The following is a 7,721-nucleotide window of genomic DNA, read 5'->3' on the forward strand; positions in this document are numbered from 1 at the left end:
GCACATCCTAGGAAGAATGTCAGTTTGCATACTGCACATCCATAGTGCAATAAAAATAGCATGTCAATGATTTTCAAATCATGCATCAGTGCTTGCAAAGACAGAGAGGTGCACACCAGCATGATTGTCAACCCTCCAGTGTAAAGCTGGCTGTTTCTTTCTTTCCTTTCTTCGACTTCTCCATTCTATTCGTCCCGCCTTTGCAAACATTTTTTTCCCAACGCCCTTTTTACAGCTGGTCAGCCTGTCATTGCGTTTCTTCTCTCACCAGTCTAGCGTGACTTTCTCAAAGGGCAGCTGTGTCTGTGTGTGTCTAGAAGTGTGTGTGCATGCCCTACTGTAGCATATGTGTCCATGTGTGGCTTAACAAACCAGTGGAGGAAATGTTAGAACACATTCCATCAACTCTGGGCTTTTCTTCTAAAGAGTGTGTGGAATTTCCTAAGTGTTCTGGTTTACATTCTCCTCGTTTGAGTCTGTCTGTTACTGAGAGAGGGCCAGAGCAGTCGTCTGATTGGAGTCATACGTTTAGCCTGCAAGTGAACCTCTCTGTCCCCCTTTTCCTGGAGACCACCAAAACCCTGTTGAGAGATGAAACTGAATCCATCAGAGTCCAAAAAAAAAAGTTTGATTATGCTCCACCGGCAATTGCAAAAGCCCCATGGGTGTCCAGGACTTCAAGGAGGTCAATGACAACAATGTTATCCAGATATCCTAGGCTCACGTAGCCAGACTACGTGACTAAACAGCAAAAGGTCTCGTTCACATTCCAGCTTACAGCCACAAATGTTCATGACATTTAAGAGTTGATTGATCTGAAACTCTACAAAAATAGACTAAATAAATAGCAGTGATCCAAGTATAGTCGGTTTCACAGACAAAGTGGTGTTTGTGGTGCCTCAAACATTATTCAACATAAATATTGAATATACTGTATATATCAATGATTTGATGAGGATGAGGATGTTGCATGAAGTCAGCCAATCAGGTTACAGTTTACATCTTATCAGTGTGTAGTCTCGCATAGCCAGACCTTCAGACTGACCGCAGAAGGTCTGGACTCTATCGCAGCTTTTCTTGGCCATTGCCCCAGGACCCCCCAAGAGGACGTTTGACTGACATGTTACGCAACCAATCGCAGTTCATTTGTTCTGCGTCATGTTTAGAGTCGTGAAAATATAATGTCGAAGTCCCTACTGTCACATACACACACAGTTTAGACTTTGTTTTCCTTTGTTGTCATGGTTATAAATTGATTAGTCATTTAGTTCAGCTGTGTTCACCCATTATCACTAGTATTTAAGTTCTCTCTGTTTCTGTTCAGGTTGTCTTGCCTCATCAATGCTTTGTGGATGTTAGAGCTTTGTTCCTGTTACCTAAGAGTATTATTTAAAGTATTATTGATCCTTCATCTTTGTCTTCGTGTTTGCTACAAACCGTGACACCTACAATAACAGACCCGCGTGCATCTAATAAATTATTTATTTCAAGAACGTTGTGCAAGTTTACTGCAACAATGGAGCCACGAATGTCACATACTTTTGAAAATCCAGCGTTTAGTTGATCCTGTGTCACAGTTATAAACACAACGCCGTTCTTCTTCCATGAGGGTTTTTTGACGTCAAGGCATTTGTTTCCTGGCCGACCGTTACAGAACGCAACACACTCGTCACCCAGAGATCCTGTAGAATTCAACCAATCAGATCACGACTTCGAAACTACTGAAGTGCTTCCAGAAAAGTGTGTCATATGCATCAGACGTTCAGCCAACAGTCCGTCTGAGGCTGAGACTTATCAGTGTGTAATAATAATCAGACGGCCATCAAATGGACTGTGGGCGGTTCAATATTGTGTCATCTGAGGCTGAGACTATCCAACCCCTGAAACAGATTAGTTTGGTTCTATTAACCAGGGCCTTTTACAGCCTCTCTCCTTTCACAAGAACTTTTCCCACTACATCTTCATCAGAATGACTCGAGTTGATTTATCCCAGAGGGCGATCAGCACCACAGACACTGCAGGGCCCGCTAAGCTGTGGCCTAGAGCAAAGCGCGTATCATATGGCATGCCTGAACGCGGTGAAGGGTGTGGGTGTGTGATTGAGCAATGACATGAGAAATCACAAAGTCAAAGTCCCTGAGAGCAAGCGACTGGGCGTCTTTATGTGGCCAGAGCTCCTCTACTCCCTTCCAAACCTCAATCAGGCTCCATTCCTCTACACCCCACTCCCCATCCTAGCTTGAAAAGCACTACAACGTCTTTGTTTTATGGAGCATTTCTTGGCCTCTGGAGGTGTTTTAAAAGGGCTCCTAAAACAAACGCTTTCACTGCTTAATGTGTATTTATGTCATTTGTCAAGAGGGAAGAACAAATCAAGTCCAATCCCTCTTTAGTCTACAGGGCTCCTGCCTTGAAGAGAATCCATCCAGACCGCAAAAAGAGGTGAGAGTGGTTGGTGCTGGTTCTGCCTGCAAAGCAAGAGAAAGTCCTAAAAGATATGAATCAGCATTACAAGTCTGGATTAATCATAAGACACACTTGGAAACAATCACTGCTATTTGGTTTTATCTAGTGCTGTTTTGAAATCTTGCTTAATATGACACATACTGGCTCCACTGCGTAATCCATCCCCACACAAGATATGATTGTATACGGGCCAACGCAAACAAATGGCAGATATGGCCGTGAAATCCTTTGTGCAATAAATGGAACTAGGAGTCAGACCTTTTATGGTTGCATCAATATTTTTCCACACATCTTGCCAATCTCAGGTGTGTTTGCCAGTCTCCAGGGGAATGCACCTGAAAAGAGACGGTATTAATGCTCTAGAAAGATTTTCCACTGCACTTTAGAGTCAGCACCTGGAAACTCTGAAACATCTCATATCGAACACTTCCTCACACCGATCGATAAATCTCCATTATACAAGGGTCTACCTTCTTTGTAAATGAATTTTTCAAACACAAAAAGCTAGAATTTATTCTTATTCTCCAAACTAAGGCCAAATGCAGATTAAAAGTGGTCATGACATGATATATTATATTTTCCTTGATCTTTTGACAGGTATTTGTATTACCATCTTAAAACGTCTTCTCAAAAGCATTTATAGCTGCGTTTCCACCGAAATTACCTGGAACAATTTGTCCTAGGAACTTTTCTCCCCAGACCTGTTGCTGTGTCTGCACTTCCATCGCGGTCTAAAGTACCGTGAAGTTTAGGCAAATATACATATACATACATATATGTCACCAGGCTAATTTTCCTAAACTTCACGTTCAGACGTTCCAGTTCCCGCTGGATTTCGTCCACCGCAAATAATCTTAATAAAGCCTGAACCTCGTCGTCGGTCCATCGGTCATATTTTTTAGACTTAAAAATGGTGGTGGAAATAAAAAGCTGCGGGGAGTCAACCAATCAAAATACTGCATGAACTCAACCAATGTTCCCAAGTCCCACCCCCAAAAGTTCCTGAACTTTGAAAAAGTACTACCTCATGAGCAGGGACTTTCTGACTGAGGGGGACATTTTTACCCAGAACTTCATTTAGACCCTGGTCCCTGCGGTCAAAACACACAGAGTACCACCCCAAAGTCCCTAGTTCCTGGGGAAAGTTCCTGCGGTGGAAACGCGGCTCATGACATTTCCATATGACTGCCTCTAGAACACGACATTAACAAATAGTTTTACATCATCGCACTGTAGGCCCCACCCACTCTCTTAATAGCTGACACTTGTCTACAACAAACATGAGCATCACATTGCATCAAAAGCAAATAGAGTCCATTATAATTACTGACACTGTCTGTAAATACAGTATACAGATGCTTGTTCAATTTCTGACATACTCCATCTGCCTCAGTTTGCCGACAACAAGACAAATGGAAAAGTAAAGCAACATTTGCTTTGATGCATCCGGTCCTGGATCATGTCAGAGAATTATATGTTTGTTAGGAGCATATGACTGGACATTTTTGTGTAAACAATGCACAGTGTAATGGAGAGTTTGCAAAGAAACTTATGTTGAAAGATGAAGATGCCATCTGCTGCAGTGTCTACAAATAACAGTTTTATTTGGATAATGATAATAAAACTAATGATGCCCATTCAAACAAATCATTTCAGACGGGTTGAAAATAATTGGTTTGGCAAATATTTGACTTGATTAACATTATAAGTGAGCCTCAAGGAACATATTAAAATAATTTAAAAAAACCCTCACAGTTTCTTGGGATAGTTAACTCTTATGTCGTTACAAATCTATAAGACTTTAATTCATTTTGGAAACACAAATTAAGATTTTTTATGAAACCTGAGAGATTTCTGTCCCTCCATTGTAAGTTAATTTAATCAAAACTTTGATGCTTCAAAAACTTCATTAAAAGGTCGTAAAAGAAATATAAATGAATCGAGCTGTTTAATCCAAGTCTTCTGAAGAGACACAACATCTTTATACATATTTAGCAAGCAATTTTGAGCTTCCGTTTACCACATTTGATGAGCTTTATGTATGAGCATTGACCAACATTTAAATGTGAATAAAAATTAAATCTGTTCATCATCAATTACAGTAAATTGATCGTGTCTCTTTACAAGACGTGGATTAATCCACTTGATTCAAATGGATATCGTTTACAATCGACTTTCTGAAGCGGCAGAGAAGAACATAAGGGTAATTGATGGCAGAGTTCACATTTTTGGGAGATGTCCTCTTAAGACCATTCTCCTTTCTGACTTAAACTACAATTCCAAAATTAATTCTCAAGAAAACAGTGCACAGAGCTATGATAATGTACACAGCATTACAGGGCATTGAGGAATGGCTGCCAGCACTGTTATGCGTCTTAATGATGCAAATATGAGAAAGAATGTCAGGAAAAGGGTGGGAGCTTTTCCTTGGAATGGCACAGACACCTCTGAATTCCTGGCGAAACACTCACATTTACGTAGCACTGATGACCAGTAAGTAACTAATGGCTACATACTGCTCATACACCCTGTAATAAAATACTTAGGATGCATTTTTTTTTTTTTATTATTATGCTAGTGTATATACACCTGTTTTAATTATTGTACACATTTAGTTGATGGTGTTTAGCCACAGGGTAAGCAAAAATCTCTGGATGAAATGGAACAAAAAGAAAAATGATGGTTTGTTTTTAAACATGCCCTGGGAAAGAACTAAAGCACAGATGAGAACCAGAGTGGTCATTTCCCTCTCGGCCTGTTTTGATCCCCTGTTCCCTAGACTGTAATCAAAATCATTCCAAGATGCAAATAAACAAAATACCTCAGAAACAAGCTGAACTTGTGCTCAAAGACCTGGGGTGAATTCACTAAACAGTTGCATACCATATTTCATTTGAAAACCCTGAACCTTTTCACCAATCGCCTGCAATACAGGGTCAGCATATTTTATCTGTGTTTATGCTGTTATCTGGTTTGCATAATACCTTTATTGAATTAGATGCTAAAACAAGCAGAAATAAACAATGCTATCGAGAATAATTAATTCTTAGCTAAATGCCTATTTTTTGTTGCATAGGAATGGGAAATCGTACAAAAATTGTAGTTTTGGTTCTGATTTCTCTTAACTGTTCCGGTTCTTTTAGCACTGGAAAGGAATTAATTTTTTTTACGTTTTTATTGTCACCTTTTTACAAAAGGTGTTTATACTGATCTTTAGTATGCAACATAAATGCAATCTAATAATACTTAACTATACTCATGAAAAATATAGTATGATATTTCATTCAACAATGAAATATTTCATTGGTTTATAATTCGGAACCAACTCATAAGATTCATTTGTTCAGGTGTCAGACTTCACTGATCACACTGTACGTTTTTGTACAATTAGACATTAGGCCGATGAGGCTGAAATATCAGAATTTGGCTTTTCTGCCTCTTTCACTCTCCGTCTTTATCTCTACCTCTCTGTCTCTCTCTCACCCTTCCCCTAACTGCGGATGTGTAATTCAGCATTCCAGGGACTCAGTGGCCCCCAATGTGATTGTGCTGCACTGTGTGTTTCGTTATATAAGCTAGTGCTGCTGTAATGAGCAGGGGCTCATGTCCTTTGTACGGAGGCCTCTCTCTTTTTCACTTGGTCACTAAAGACCGGCAGCAATTAGGGGCAGAGCAGATACGCTGCATGGGCTGTGTCAACATTTACTAGAAATCCATTGCCTTTATCCATCATACGTCAATAAACTAATCTATACCTCTGCGCTAATGCTCCGTTCGGTCTCCCAGGTTTTTAATTAAGACGTTTTGATGGTTTTCAAGTGTCCAGACAACTCTCAGGGCTTTTCAGACTGTCCAAATATGGTGCTCGAGTCTGATAGCCTGTTAGGAAAAATATGAATCCCATGATTCATAGCGCTATTTGTACAGCTACCTCTCTTCCCTCCTTTTGCAACAGGCCTGGGAGCAATTACGCTCCATGACTCCAGCCATATGTGCTCGGGCTTCTCAAATTCTTACTCTCTGATTTAACAACCCCCCTTCATATCTTTTCCATTCAATGACTTGAGGTATTTTTATTTGAACAATACTTGAATGCTTTTGTCTTTCTTTAAAATATTTTCCGTCACCAGCTTGTCAGGCTTTCAGCAATCATTTCATGTCATTTCTTTTGTTGTAAATTCAAAGGGGAAATGAATATTGAATAATTACATAATGATCTAACCTTATGTGTGAATTGAGCTACCGATGAAAGCTTCCTCCCTGGCTCAGCCGAACCGTTTTTAATACACTCAAAGAGGCACTTTTTCGCCCTTGCCGGTTCCCTCCTATGGTAAAACCTGACCATGATGCTGTTTGGAGAACAGTTTTGTGGTTTCTCTCATAAAAGTTGATCCTGGGATTCAGGGAAAGCCTTGAATAAGGAACGTTTTACACTGTGCACTATATGCATTATTTAACCACAGGGTTCTCCATTTGCCCCTGCTGTGGAAAATGGGACATTTTGAGGAAGGCAAAGTGCCTCAGGCCATGAGCACAAAACCAAGCCTTTCAACAGGCAGAAAGGGCTCATTCAAGTTCACCGTCTCCAAAGTTGAGCGCTGGAGTTCCAGGGCATGAGCCTGGACAACCCTCCACCCCCTCAATGAGCTGTCCTGCAGCTGTAGGCAGATGCCTTGATCATGGTCCTTGGGATGACCCCGCTTTCTTGGGATGATCCATGCAAGAGAGTGAATAAACAGGCCTCCATTGCCTCTTGCACCCAGTCAAACAGGACGAGATGAAAGGAGAATGTCAAGTCGTTGATGTCATGCCTCGGAGTTGTATATTTTTGCACACACAGTTTTTTCTTGACCCTGTTCAACGCTACAGATGTGGATGTGCATAAATACATGTGCATACATTTTCCTGAATCCGTCTAATGCCTTGTTGAAACATAAGCGACAGTCATTTTAGGACTGCTGTTACACCTGGATTTTGAAGAATCATACTGTAACTGCATGAAAAAGAATGACTAATAAATATGTACTTGCTTCAACAATGATGCAAAAGCACCATAAAAGAACATGCATTGTCTTCTGATGCCATAAAAAAGTTTTGTGAAAGAAAATAAAGTCATTATTCACTAAAAAAACTTTGGTAAGAGAAGCAGTGATTCTTGTAAGAATCAGTTAAGTTGAGTTGGATCTTTCCACCAAATCGTTTAATAACTGATCTGAAGGAAATAAAGAAAGTCATACAGGTGTGGAACAACAACA

Source organism: Abramis brama (genome assembly GCF_963993115.1).
Source record: "Abramis brama genome assembly, chromosome: 13".
NCBI classification, from domain to species: Eukaryota; Metazoa; Chordata; class Actinopteri; order Cypriniformes; family Leuciscidae; genus Abramis; species Abramis brama.